The sequence below is a fragment of the Pseudophryne corroboree genome, chromosome 12 (genome assembly GCF_028390025.1).
Source record: "Pseudophryne corroboree isolate aPseCor3 chromosome 12, aPseCor3.hap2, whole genome shotgun sequence".
Classification (NCBI taxonomy): domain Eukaryota; kingdom Metazoa; phylum Chordata; class Amphibia; order Anura; family Myobatrachidae; genus Pseudophryne; species Pseudophryne corroboree.
The window spans coordinates 136,313,223-136,326,807 of NC_086455.1; the positions used below are offsets into that span (position 1 = coordinate 136,313,223).

At 44.5% G+C, this 13,585-nt stretch overlaps 2 long non-coding RNA genes across 2 annotated transcripts in view; one reads left to right on the forward strand and one right to left on the reverse strand.

The window, feature by feature from the left end:
* Positions 1-13,585, forward strand: part of LOC134980994 (uncharacterized) — a 92,716-nt gene that overhangs the window by 47,012 nt on the left and 32,119 nt on the right. Inside the window, exon 2 of the long non-coding RNA XR_010190499.1 lies at positions 11,744-12,013. This is a non-coding gene — a long non-coding RNA (uncharacterized LOC134980994). The remainder of the gene's footprint in view (positions 1-11,743; positions 12,014-13,585) is intronic.
* Positions 1-13,585, reverse strand: part of LOC134980995 (uncharacterized) — a 275,127-nt gene that overhangs the window by 11,005 nt on the left and 250,537 nt on the right. Inside the window, exon 3 of the long non-coding RNA XR_010190500.1 lies at positions 195-357. This is a non-coding gene — a long non-coding RNA (uncharacterized LOC134980995). The remainder of the gene's footprint in view (positions 1-194; positions 358-13,585) is intronic.

Here is a 13,585-nt window from a genome sequence, read left to right on the forward strand (position 1 = left end):
TTGTGTTGTTTAAGTGTTCCCTTTATTTTTTTGAGCAGTGTGTGTGTATATATATATATATATAAAAACATAGATAGGCGGCACTCCCAGACTTACAACCATTAAAGAACAGAGATCACCCCGTCTTTAAGCTTAACATTCCGGTATATTACAACAGTCGTCAAAAGCAAAAAGTATAACAATCATGGTCTTACCTTTAAATAATCAAATATCACCACATGTGCAGCATCCTCGGAGCCCCGGGGACGCACTTTCGGAAACGCCATCACACACTTATAATCCTGCCCAGTAAATGATGTATCCTGGCAACAGTGCTCCCGTCACAATAGCAACATATACAAGACAGAGGGTATTGCGCTGTAGAAAAATATAAATGGAACACGTCACTGATTCACCAAGAATTAATATTTACATATATGTATACAAAATGAAAATATACAAACTGAAGACAAAATCTGGCAAAACGTGTATACATATGGCTAAGGAAAAAAACGTAAGAGCTAGATGATTCTAAAAAAAGCAAGTAAGGGACAAGGTTTCATTGAGGCAATGTGGGGCCACTGTGTTTAAAAGGTGAATCCAACGTGCCTTCTTTTGTGGCAAAATTTTACTCCTGTCACCACCCCGCTTGGTAAACGGGACCTGATCTAACATCTTGATAAACACAAATTGTGCTTAAATTGTCTAAAATGTTTGACGACAGGTTGATCAACTGATTTTCCTTCAAGAATCTGTTTGATGGCATTTCTATGCTGGGTTAAGCGTTCCTTAAATTGACAGGTGGTTTTACCTACATAGTAAAGACCACAGGGGCAGCCTGTGGTGTAGATGACATATCTGCTGGTACAGGTTAACACTTGTTTCATTTTTATTTTGTGACCAGAATGAGGGTACAGTATGTAATCTCCTGTTTCGCACAACTACACAAGTGTGCTTACCTGGTTTACAGCTCACCTGCCAACTGACTTCTGGCTTTCAAAGTGAGACAGTCACCCACACACCTAAACAGCAGCTGACCCAGGTTAAATGTAAATGAGCTTAGGGGTGCATGAGAGATATGATCACAAATGGGCCAATTAAAAATGAACCCTATTATAGATATACGGGGATCCACTGCACTCACCATTCCCAGGAGAGGGGTGCACCTACACAACTTCACAAGTGTGCTTACCTGGTGTCGGTCTTACCTTTTAAGAGCCATTAGTGTGGCAGGTAAGCTTTAAACCAGGTAAGCATATTTTTGCTTATGAGGCAGCAGTTGCCAGGTCTCCAAAAAAATCTATGTGAAAGTTTATGTGATAGAGTAGGACTTACAGTGAAATGGGGTCCCGTGGAGTGGGCTGCAAGCTTACATGCATTGTACAATTCATAAACCAAAACCCCATTGTTTATCTAGTTGTATATTAAAGCATTATGTGATAGAGTAGGACTTACAGTGAAAAGGGGTCTCGTGGAGTGGGCTGCAAGCTTACATGCATTGTACAATTCATAAACCAAAAGCCCATTGTTTATCTAGTTGTATATTAAAGCATTAAGGTGAATGAAACTGCTAAGGAGAGTGCAGGGTTCTCTATCTATGTATATTTGAGTTAGGTGGTCACAGCTGACCGCACCCCAACCTGGGGTTGGGGAGTACGTGAGTTCACCCCTCTCCTGGGAATGGCGAGTGCAGTGGATTCCCGTATGTGTGTGTGAGTATATATATTATTTATATATATATATATATATATATATATATATATATATATATAGTGTGAATAGGTCACGAGGAGCACTAATTTAGTATTGTTGTCTTGCATCCCAACCAGCAATAATCATTATAGTGTTAGATAGTTTATAACAGGTACCAGTAAGGACGTGAAAATAGCAGATGATTTCTAGAGTACACTGGATTTGGTAACAATGTATACTAAAATGTATTAAAATACAACATAATATAATACATGTAAAATATTTATGTTCGAATACATAAGTGGCATATCTTTTTTGTGGACCTATAACCTGTTAACACCCCATCTCTGGGGAAGCTCAGTTAAAGCTTGAATCTCGCCAATATGGACTACCAAAAATCACCCAACGCATATTGTCAATCACAACTTCTTCAGGGGTTCTTAAAAAAGCTACTGGCTACGTGAAACAGAGGAACTTCACTTGAGGATAGCTGCTCTATTACTAATTGATTGACATTTATAAATATAACTTATTTTTTGACGAAAGAGACTGATACTTAATGTATATATATATAAGCTGCCGGTCTGCGAATGTGATCGGCTCACGGACTGCAGCATATTGGAAATGCTGCAGCACTGTCTTCATCCTGGCAGCTGCTCCACGATCTACTCGACTTGGTGTTCCCAGCGATTGGGGGGTCCTAGGTGGCAGCAGTAGTACCAGCAGCAGCGGCCGCCTCCCACCATCATCCAGACTGCCTGTCTTCCTACACAAGGTGCTTGTATCAGTGCCCTGTGTCAGATTCTCTGCCCTGTACCCCCCATGAAGTCCAGCCTTCTCTTCACTGTAACCCCCCCCCCCAAGGCCAGCCTACCCTCCCTGTGACCCCCCCTTCCCATTAAGAGCCAGCCTTCTCTGCACTGTGCCCCCCCCCCCCATTATGGCCATGCCTTCTTTGCCCTGTGCCCCATAGGCGCCGGTTCCATGGGTGCTCCTGGGCCCTCGGAATATGATGAGCACCCACGGACGGCCCCGGGACCATAGGTGTGTGCACAGACACACCCTAATGCAGCCGCTCGTCTGATAAATAGTTACTGCCGCGGCTGCCCGTTCATTCCCGCTGCCGCTTTCCACCGATGGTGTTTCCTCTGCACACGGCTTCACCCCCACCTCACAGTCACACACTTGCATCCTGGTCTCTTGGGTTCCAGCCCTTCCGGCCCTCTGGTCCTGTCTTCCCTGTCCTATGACTCTTAAGTTTCAGCCCACCCATATCCTTCCAGACATCACATGGTCTCATATATTGCCATGAAAAACCCACTTTTCCCTTGTGCCTGTCACAAACCGCTTTTCCTCTTGCCTTGCCCCCATCTTCTACTTTTCACTTCTTCATACTGGCGAAAACCCTGACAGCAGTAAAATATGCCAGTTTTCACCAGTGAAGGCTTCCCCATATGAAGTGCACAAGTGTTATGGTGGTACTTGTATCACCATAATACTTATTTGATGTGGATCTGGGTTTTTCAATGTATTTGTATGCGGATCTGGCTTTCAATGTATGTATATATATATATATATATATATATATACACACACACACACACACACACACACACACACACACACACACACACTATTATTTTTTTCGATGTTGCTTTCCTCATATATTTTTTATGGATTCTGATTATCAGGGGTGTGTGTATTTCTATAGTTTTACATATTATATAATTGATTCAGATGTTCTGATAACACCCACCCACACAGACCAAACTTTAACAATTAAAGAAAAATTATTTACGCAGATATTGATGCCCAACACTCGCTGTAGCTCCACCAACCTTTTTATTGGGGGTCTGCCCATTTAGTCAGTGTCGGGCCCCACAATTTCTGATGTACCAAAGATTTGAAACTATGACCTTCCATATTGCAGTCAGACACCTTACTGGAGATTTTTGCTCCTGTATGGGAGTGTTTTGAAGTGTGTGCCTTAAATGAAGGAGTGTGTGACCGAAGCTGCTTAGGGACATGAGGTGGAAATATGGGTGGCCAGGTGATACTGGGGATTGAGGAAGATGCAAGCGAGATTGATTAAAATAGAAAATAGACAGGTGCTGCAGAACAGAGTCCCCTGGCTTGTGGTGCCCTGTACGGTGGCATAGGTCGCACCATCCTAGTTCTGGTCCCGTTGCAACCAGACAGTCAGATTGTGTCTACAATAAGTGCAGGCGGGGTGGGGGGGGGGGGGGGGGGGGCTGGGGGGTGTGCGTGTGCAAATACTAATTACCTGGGCACAGGCTTGTTAGAGGGGCCTCGGGGCGGCACGGGCCCACACTTTTCCTTCCCGAATACACTTACTTGGTTCTGGCAAACATGTCTCCTCTGCAGCGCCATGTTATAGAAAATGGCGCTGCACTGTGCAAGAGACTTAGGCCACCCTTTATCAGGTCCATTAACCAGATCAAGATCAAGTACCAAATAACCAGCTCCTAATTTCAATGTCACAGGCTGGTTTGAAAAATGACAGTTAGGAGCTGGTTGGCTGGTACTTTGGGGGTCATTCCGAGTTGATCGCTCGCTAGCAGTTTTTAGCAGCCGTGCAAACACATAGTCGCCACCCACGGGGGAGTGTATTTTCGCTTTGCAGGAGTGCGAACGCTTGTGCAGCAGAGCGCCTGCAAACACATTTTGTGCAAAACAAGACCAGCCCTGTAGTTACTTATCCTGTGCGATGATTGCTGCGACAAGTGACACGGTAATGACGTTAGATACCCGCCCAGCAAACGCCCGGCCACACCTACGTTTTTCCAAACACTCCCAGAAAATGGTCAGTTGACACCCAGAAACGCCCTCTTTCTGTCCATCTCCTTGCGTTTGGCTGTGCGATTGGAATCGTCGCTAGAACCAGTGCAAAACCACAATGGACTTCATACCCATATGACGCGCATGCGCATTGCGGTGCATACGCATGTGCAGATTAGCCTTTTTTTCACTAATCGCTACGCAGCGAACAACGGCAGCTAGTGATCAACTCGGAATGACCCCCTTTATCACCATGCTATTTATCACTCTCCAAGGCTTGATAAATCTGGGCCTCAGCTGTCTAGTGCACATGTACCGTCTTCCTGAATAGCACTGGGAAGATTGTTCTGCCAAGGAGGATCCTGCTTGCCAGAGCCATGTAAGAAAGTGATAGCCCCCCTCTGAAAATCTGCTCCTGGCTGGGAAGCAATTTATGTCCCCCCACGTGGCACTGGCCACACTTGAGAATTTAAATGCATATACTTTTTTCGGGGAGGGAGGAATCGTGGCCGTGACCTCCGTTTATGCCACGCCCCCACACTCAGTACCTGGGCCCATCAAACCTCTCTATGGCCCTGTCTACTGCAGAAACTGATTGCAACCTTCATATGTTTACTGTGGGTTGTGTGTGCGCTATATATGTGTATATATATATATATATATATATATATATATATAATATATATATATTAGAGATGAGCGCCTGAAATTTTTCGGGTTTTGTGTTTTGGTTTTGGGTTCGGTTCCGCGGCCGTGTTTTGGGTTCGACCGCGTTTTGGCAAAACCTCACCGAATTTTTTTTGTCGGATTCGGGTGTGTTTTGGATTCGGGTGTTTTTTTCAAAAAACCCTAAAAAACAGCTTAAATCATAGAATTTGGGGGTAATTTTGATCCCAAAGTATTATTAACCTCAAAAAACATAATTTACACTCATTTTCAGCCTATTCTGAACACATCACACCTCACAATATTATTTTTAGTCCTAAAATTTGCACCGAGGTCGCTGTGTGAGTAAGATAAGCGACCCTAGTGGCCGACACAAACACCGGGCCCATCTAGGAGTGGCACTGCAGTGTCACGCAGGATGTCCCTTCCAAAAAACCCTCCCCAAACAGCACATGACGCAAAGAAAAAAAGAGGCGCAATGAGGTAGCTGACTGTGTGAGAAAGATAAGCGACCCTAGTGGCCGACACAAACACCGGGCCCATCTAGGAGTGGCACTGCAGTGTCACGCAGGATGTCCCTTCCAAAAAACCCTCCCCAATCAGCACATGATGCAAAGAAAAAGAAAAGAAAAAAGAGGTGCAAGATGGAATTATCCTTGGGCCCTCCCACCCACCCTTATGTTGTATAAACAAAACAGGACATGCACACTTTAACCAACCCATCATTTCAGTGACAGGGTCTGCCACACGACTGTGACTGATATGACGGGTTGGTTTGGACCCCCCCCAAAAAAGAAGCAATTAATCTCTCCTTGCACAAACTGGCTCTACAGAGGCAAGATGTCCACCTCATCTTCACCCTCCGATATATCACCGTGTACATCCCCCTCCTCACAGATTATCAATTCGTCCCCACTGGAATCCACCATCTCAGCTCCCTGTGTACTTTGTGGAGGCAATTGCTGCTGGTCAATGTCTCCGCGGAGGAATTGATTATAATTCATTTTAATGAACATCATCTTCTCCACATTTTCTGGATGTAACCTCGTACGCCGATTGCTGACAAGGTGAGCGGCGGCACTAAACACTCTTTCGGAGTACACACTTGTGGGAGGGCAACTTAGGTAGAATAAAGCCAGTTTGTGCAAGGGCCTCCAAATTGCCTCTTTTTCCTGCCAGTATAAGTACGGACTGTGTGACGTGCCTACTTGGATGCGGTCACTCATATAATCCTCCACCATTCTATCAATGTTGAGAGAATCATATGCAGTGACAGTAGACGACATGTCCGTAATCGTTGTCAGGTCCTTCAGTCCGGACCAGATGTCAGCATCAGCAGTCGCTCCAGACTGCCCTGCATCACCGCCAGCGGGTGGGCTCGGAATTCTGAGCCTTTTCCTCGCACCCCCAGTTGCGGGAGAATGTGAAGGAGGAGATGTTGACAGGTCGCGTTCCGCTTGACTTGACAATTTTGTCACCAGCAGGTCTTTCAACCCCAGCAGACCTGTGTCTGCCGGAAAGAGAGATCCAAGGTAGGCTTTAAATCTAGGATCGAGCACGGTGGCCAAAATGTAGTGCTCTGATTTCAACAGATTGACCACCCGTGAATCCTTGTTAAGCGAATTAAGGGCTGCATCCACAAGTCCCACATGCCTAGCGGAATCGCTCCGTGTTAGCTCCTTCTTCAATGCCTCCAGCTTCTTCTGCAAAAGCCTGATGAGGGGAATGACCTGACTCAGGCTGGCAGTGTCTGAACTGACTTCACGTGTGGCAAGTTCAAAGGGCATCAGAACCTTGCACAACGTTGAAATCATTCTCCACTGCACTTGAGACAGGTGCATTCCATCTCCTATATCGTGCTCAATTGTATAGGCTTGAATGGCCTTTTGCTGCTCCTCCAACCTCTGAAGCATATAGAGGGTTGAATTCCACCTCGTTACCACTTCTTGCTTCAGATGATGGCAGGGCAGGTTCAGTAGTTTTTGGTGGTGCTCCAGTCTTCTGTACGTGGTGCCTGTACGCCGAAAGTGTCCCGCAATTTTTCTGGCCACCGACAGCATCTCTTGCACGCCCCTGTCGTTTTTTAAAAAATTCTGCACCACCAAATTCAAGGTATGTGCAAAACATGGGACGTGCTGGAATTTGCCCATATTTAATGCACACACAATATTGCTGGCGTTGTCCGATGCCACAAATCCACAGGAGAGTCCAATTGGGGTAAGCCATTCCGCGATGATCTTCCTCAGTTGCCGTAAGAGGTTTTCAGCTGTGTGCGTATTCTGGAAAGCGGTGATACAAAGCGTAGCCTGCCTAGGAAAGAGTTGGCGTTTGCGAGATGCTGCTACTGGTGCCGCCGCTGCTGTTCTTGCGGCGGGAGTCCATACATCTACCCAGTGGGCTGTCACAGTCATATAGTCCTGACCCTGCCCTGCTCCACTTGTCCACATGTCCGTGGTTAAGTGGACATTGGGTACAACTGCATTTTTTAGGACACTGGTGAGTCTTTTTCTGACGTCCGTGTACATTCTCGGTATCGCCTGCCTAGAGAAGTGGAACCTAGATGGTATTTGGTAACGGGGGCACACTGCCTCAATAAATTGTCTAGTTCCCTGTGAACTAACGGCGGATACCGGACGCACGTCTAACACCAACATAGTTGTCAAGGACTCAGTTATCCGCTTTGCAGTAGGATGACTGCTGTGATATTTCATCTTCCTCGCAAAGGACTGTTGAACAGTCAATTGCTTACTGGAAGTAGTACAAGTGGGCTTACGACTTCCCCTCTGGGATGACCATCGACTCCCAGCGGCAACAACAGCAGCGCCAGCAGCAGTAGGCGTTACACGCAAGGATGCATCGGAGGAATCACAGGCAGGAGAGGACTCGTCAGACTTGCCAGTGACATGGCCTGCAGGACTATTGGCATTCCTGGGGAAGGAGGAAATTGACACTGAGGGAGTTGGTGGGGTGGTTTGCGTGAGCTTGGTTACAAGAGGAAGGGATTTACTGGTCAGTGGACTGCTTCCGCTGTCACCCAAAGTTTTTGAACTTGTCACTGACTTATTATGAATGCGCTGCAGGTGACGTATAAGGGAGGATGTTCCGAGGTGGTTAACGTCCTTACCCCTACTTATTACAGCTTGACAAAGGGAACACACGGCTTGACACCTGTTGTCCGCATTTCTGGTGAAATACCTCCACACCGAAGAGCTGATTTTTTTGGTATTTTCACCTGGCATGTCAACGGCCATATTCCTCCCACGGACAACAGGTGTCTCCCCGGGTGCCTGACTTAAACAAACCACCTCACCATCAGAATCCTCCTGGTCAATTTCCTCCCCAGCGCCAGCAACACCCATATCCTCCTCATCCTGGTGTACTTCAACACTGACATCTTCAATCTGACTATCAGGAACTGGACTGCGGGTGCTCCTTCCAGCACTTGCAGGGGGCATGCAAATAGTGGAAGGCGCATGCTCTTCACGTCCAGTGTTGGGAAGGTCAGGCATCGCAAACGACACAATTGGACTCTCCTTGTGGATTTGGGATTTCAAAGAACGCACAGTTCTTTGCGGTGCTTTTGCCAGCTTGAGTCTTTTCAGTTTTCTAGCGAGAGGCTGAGTGCTTCCATCCTCATGTGAAGCTGAACCACTAGCCATGAACATAGGCCAGGGCCTCAGCCGTTCCTTGCCACTCCGTGTGGTAAATGGCATATTGGCAAGTTTACGCTTCTCCTCCGACAATTTTATTTTAGGTTTTGGAGTCCTTTTTTTTCTGATATTTGGTGTTTTGGATTTGACATGCTCTGTACTATGACATTGGGCATCGGCCTTGGCAGACGACGTTGCTGGCATTTCATCGTCTCGGCCATGACTAGTGGCAGCAGCTTCAGCACGAGGTGGAAGTGGATCTTGATCTTTCCCTAATTTTGGAACCTCAACTTTTTTGTTCTCCATATTTTATAGGCAGAACTAAAAGGCACCTCAGGTAAACAATGGAGATGGATGGATTGGATACTAGTATACAATTATGGACGGACTGCCACGGTTAGGTGGTATAAAAAAACCACGGTTAGGTGGTATATATTATAATAATAATACAATTATGGATGGACGGACTGCCTGCCGACTGCCGACACAGAGGTAGCCACAGCCGTGAACTACCGCACTGTACACTGGTTGATAAAGAGATAGTAGTATACTCGTAACAACTAGTATGACACTATGACGACGGTATAAAGAAAGAAAAAAAAATACCACAGTTAGGTGGTATATATTATAATAATAATACAATTATGGATGGACGGACTGCCTGCCGACTGCCGACACAGAGGTAGCCACAGCCGTGAACTACCGCACTGTACACTGGTTGATAAAGAGATAGTAGTATACTCGTAACAACTAGTATGACACTATGACGACGGTATAAAGAATGAAAAAAAAAACCACGGTTAGGTGGTATATATTATAATAATAATACAATTATGGATGGACGGACTGCCTGCCGAGTGCCGACACAGAGGTAGCCACAGCCGTGAACTACCGCACTGTACACTGGTTGATAAAGAGATAGTAGTATACTCGTAACAACTAGTATGACACTATGACGACGGTATAAAGAATGAAAAAAAAACCACGGTTAGGTGGTATATATTATAATAATAATACAATTATGGATGGACGGACTGCCTGCCGACTGCCGACACAGAGGTAGCCACAGCCGTGAACTACCGCACTGTACACTGGTTGATAAAGAGATAGTAGTATACTCGTAACAACTAGTATGACACTATGACGACGGTATAAAGAATGAAAAAAAAACCACGGTTAGGTGGTATATATTATAATAATAATACAATTATGGATGGACGGACTGCCTGCCGACTGCCGACACAGAGGTAGCCACAGCCGTGAACTACCGCACTGTACACTGGTTGATAAAGAGATAGTAGTATACTCGTAACAACTAGTATGACACTATGATGACGGTATAAAGAATGAAAAAAAAACCACGGTTAGGTGGTATATATTATAATAATAATACAATTATGGATGGACGGACTGCCTGCCGACTGCCGACACAGAGGTAGCCACAGCCGTGAACTACCGCACTGTACACTGGTTGATAAAGAGATAGTAGTATACTCGTAACAACTAGTATGACACTATGACGGTATAAAGAATGAAAAAAAAACCACGGTTAGGTGGTATATATTATAATAATAATACAATTATGGATGGACGGACTGCCTGCCGACTGCCGACACAGAGGTAGCCACAGCCGTGAACTACCGCACTGTACACTGGTTGATAAAGAGATAGTAGTATACTCGTAACAACTAGTATGACACTATGACGACGGTATAAAGAAAGAAAAAAAAATACCACGGTTAGGTGGTATATATTGTAATACAATTATGGATGGACGGACTGCCTGCCGAGTTCCGACTGCCGACACAGAGGTAGCCACAGCCGTGAACTACCGCACTGTACTGTGTCTGCTGCTAATATAGACTGGTTGATAAAGAGATAGTATACAATACATACAACAATATACTACTATACTGGTGGTCAGGCACTGGTCACCACTAGTCACACTGGCAGTGGCACTCCTGCAGCAAAAGTGTGCACTGTTTAATTTTAAATTAATATAATATTATGTACTCCTGGGGGCTCCTGCTATAACAACCTGCAGTGCTCCCCAGTCTCCCCCACAATTATTATAAGCTTTGCCTTTTATACATTGATGTGCAGCACACTGGGCTGAGCTGAGTGCACACAGACTGAGTCACACTGTGTGACTGGCTGCTGCTGTGTATCGTTTTTTTTCAGGCAGAGAACGGATATAGCAGAGAACGGATATATTATATTAAAATAAATAAAAGTTAACTAACAACAACTGCACTGGTCACTGTGGTAAACTCTGTCTGACTCTGCACAATCTCTCTCTCTCTTCTAATCTAATTTCTAATGGAGAGGACGCCAGCCACGTCCTCTCCCTATCAATCTCAATGCACGTGTGAAAATGGCGGCGACGCGCGGCTCCTTATATAGAATCCGAGTCTCGCGAGAATCCGACAGCGTCATGATGACGTTCGGGCGCGCTCGGGTTAACCGAGCAAGGCGGGAGGATCCGAGTCTGCTCGGACCCGTAAAAAAAACATGAAGTTCGTGCGGGTTCGGTTTCAGAGAAACCGAACCCGCTCATCTCTAATATATATATGTGTGTGTGTGTGTGTGTGTGTGTGTGCGTGCATGTGTGTGTATGTATATAATAGATAGATAGATAGATAGATAGATAGATAGATAGATAGATAGATAGATAAACACACACATACAGTCACCGCTTGCACACCTCTAGTCACGGCCCTGGTTATAAAGAATGTTTGCCGATAACATTACTTACAAGTTCAATGACACAATTAGGTGCTAAATGTTTTATATTGTCTCCAGTAGGTACACAGTGATGTGGCAGGGCTACAGCCGCTACACACAGTATTACTATGTGTTGCCAAACATTCTCTTATAAAACTTGTTAGCCAGCTACAAGTAGGCACCAGGGAAACAGTCACTTGATAAACATATTTGATTGTATATTGTTTTCTTAGTTGTGTATCTGCAGCGGGAGACGTTACACCCTGGGCTGACCACACTCCCTTCCCTGGGACAGAGCCAAAAATGGAAATTAGCAGCACGTTGTGAGAGAGGAAATATTTACCAGGCAAGGAACGGAAGTGTATGAGCAAACGTATACTTAATCTGCACAGAGAAGACCTAATTCCATCTCCTGTGGCCCTGGGACTACTTCTGCACTTATACGTGGTCTGTTTTTACTTCCAGTTGTGAGGATTTAAATCGCTGCAGAGGCTGAAAATCTAGTAAGTACTGTTTTAGTCAGTTTCCTGACATCTGGACTCAGTCATCTCTCTCTATTATACGACTATCAATCCTAACTCCTAACTCTGTCCTTCTATCAGTGTATGCAACTGTACTAACTATAGGTGTTACTATCCTGGTCTGTATAAAGATTATTGTGATATTTTTAGCCACTAACAGGATAACACCCATCCAGCCGCTATCCTCATAAACTCCAGACACACTACACAAAAGTTTTCAGCATGTTATACGTCTACCCCAAGACCATACTGACTTGAAAGCAATTAGCAGATATTTACAGAGGGTATTTACTAACAAATTGTGCAATTTGTGAGAGAAAAAGTTAGAGAAATTCTGCACTATATATATATATATATATATATATATATATATATATATAGTGCAGAATTTCTCTAACTTTTCCTCTATATATATATTAGTGGCTGTAGCAATCTGGCGTGACAGGCAGTTTTCTGTACTTACACATTACTTTGCATTTTATGGACTTGCTAACATCTTTCCACCAACCTTTACCCTGACACAACCTGTTTTGTTGGAGGTACGGTTACATATTGTCACAAAACACTTATTTAGAGAGAGGTTTTGAACATAACGTTTGGTTAAAAAGAGACTTCTAACTAAACTTGCTTTATAATGATACGTGAAAAGTAGCAGACACATATCCACATAGAGGTGTCACAGTTTGCCTAGAGAATTTATTTTTTAAACTAAGAAATATCCCCAAAATTTCAAATTTAGCAAATAATCAATATTCAATATCCTCAGACTAGTACCCTTTTTTACCGAACTGGGTCCCTGAGACACCATGAGCGCAAGTGTTTCTGAGCACTGAATGACCAGTTAATAACTGTATAACAGTATCAGACTTATTTGGAAAAACCGCATATCAATGAACCAGAAACTGAGTAACATGATTTCACGTTGGATATCTCGGATTGTGGGCTTGGTCACGTCACGCCCTGATAGGTGATGATCGGTTGTCGCTCTAGTAATTTCATGACACACAAGACACACTTTTATATTTATTTTTTTGTCCCGTTTAAGCACATTCCAGGACTCCCCCACCTCCTGGCACACCCTTGGAGCTTCACAGTCCATTCTCATCTTTCAACAGCAGACATCCAGATCCTCTTAGCCTGTTTAATAAAAAGTTAAACATTCCCTGACAACACTCCCTTTAAACAATAACAGTTCTTATGGAGAGGTGAAATAACCTTCTCCCTGAACGCTTTACATTTATAGATAGAAGATCACTGATTTTGTTATGTGTAGAGTGGGCTGCATAATTAAGAGCAATCTCTTCGCCCTTCAAATGATCATGACAGAATATTTAAAATAAATAATTTTATTTTCCTCGAGACTATCAAAAGGACATAAATTACACGGCAAAGACATAACTACCCTCCACAATCATTGGTGGTCATTCCGAGTTGATCGCTAGCTGCTTTAGTTCAAAACCGGCACTTCTGCGCATGCGGCGCAATGCGCACGCGTGAAGTAATATTACAACAACCGATGTAGTTTCACACAAGGTCTAGCGAAGCTTTTCAGTC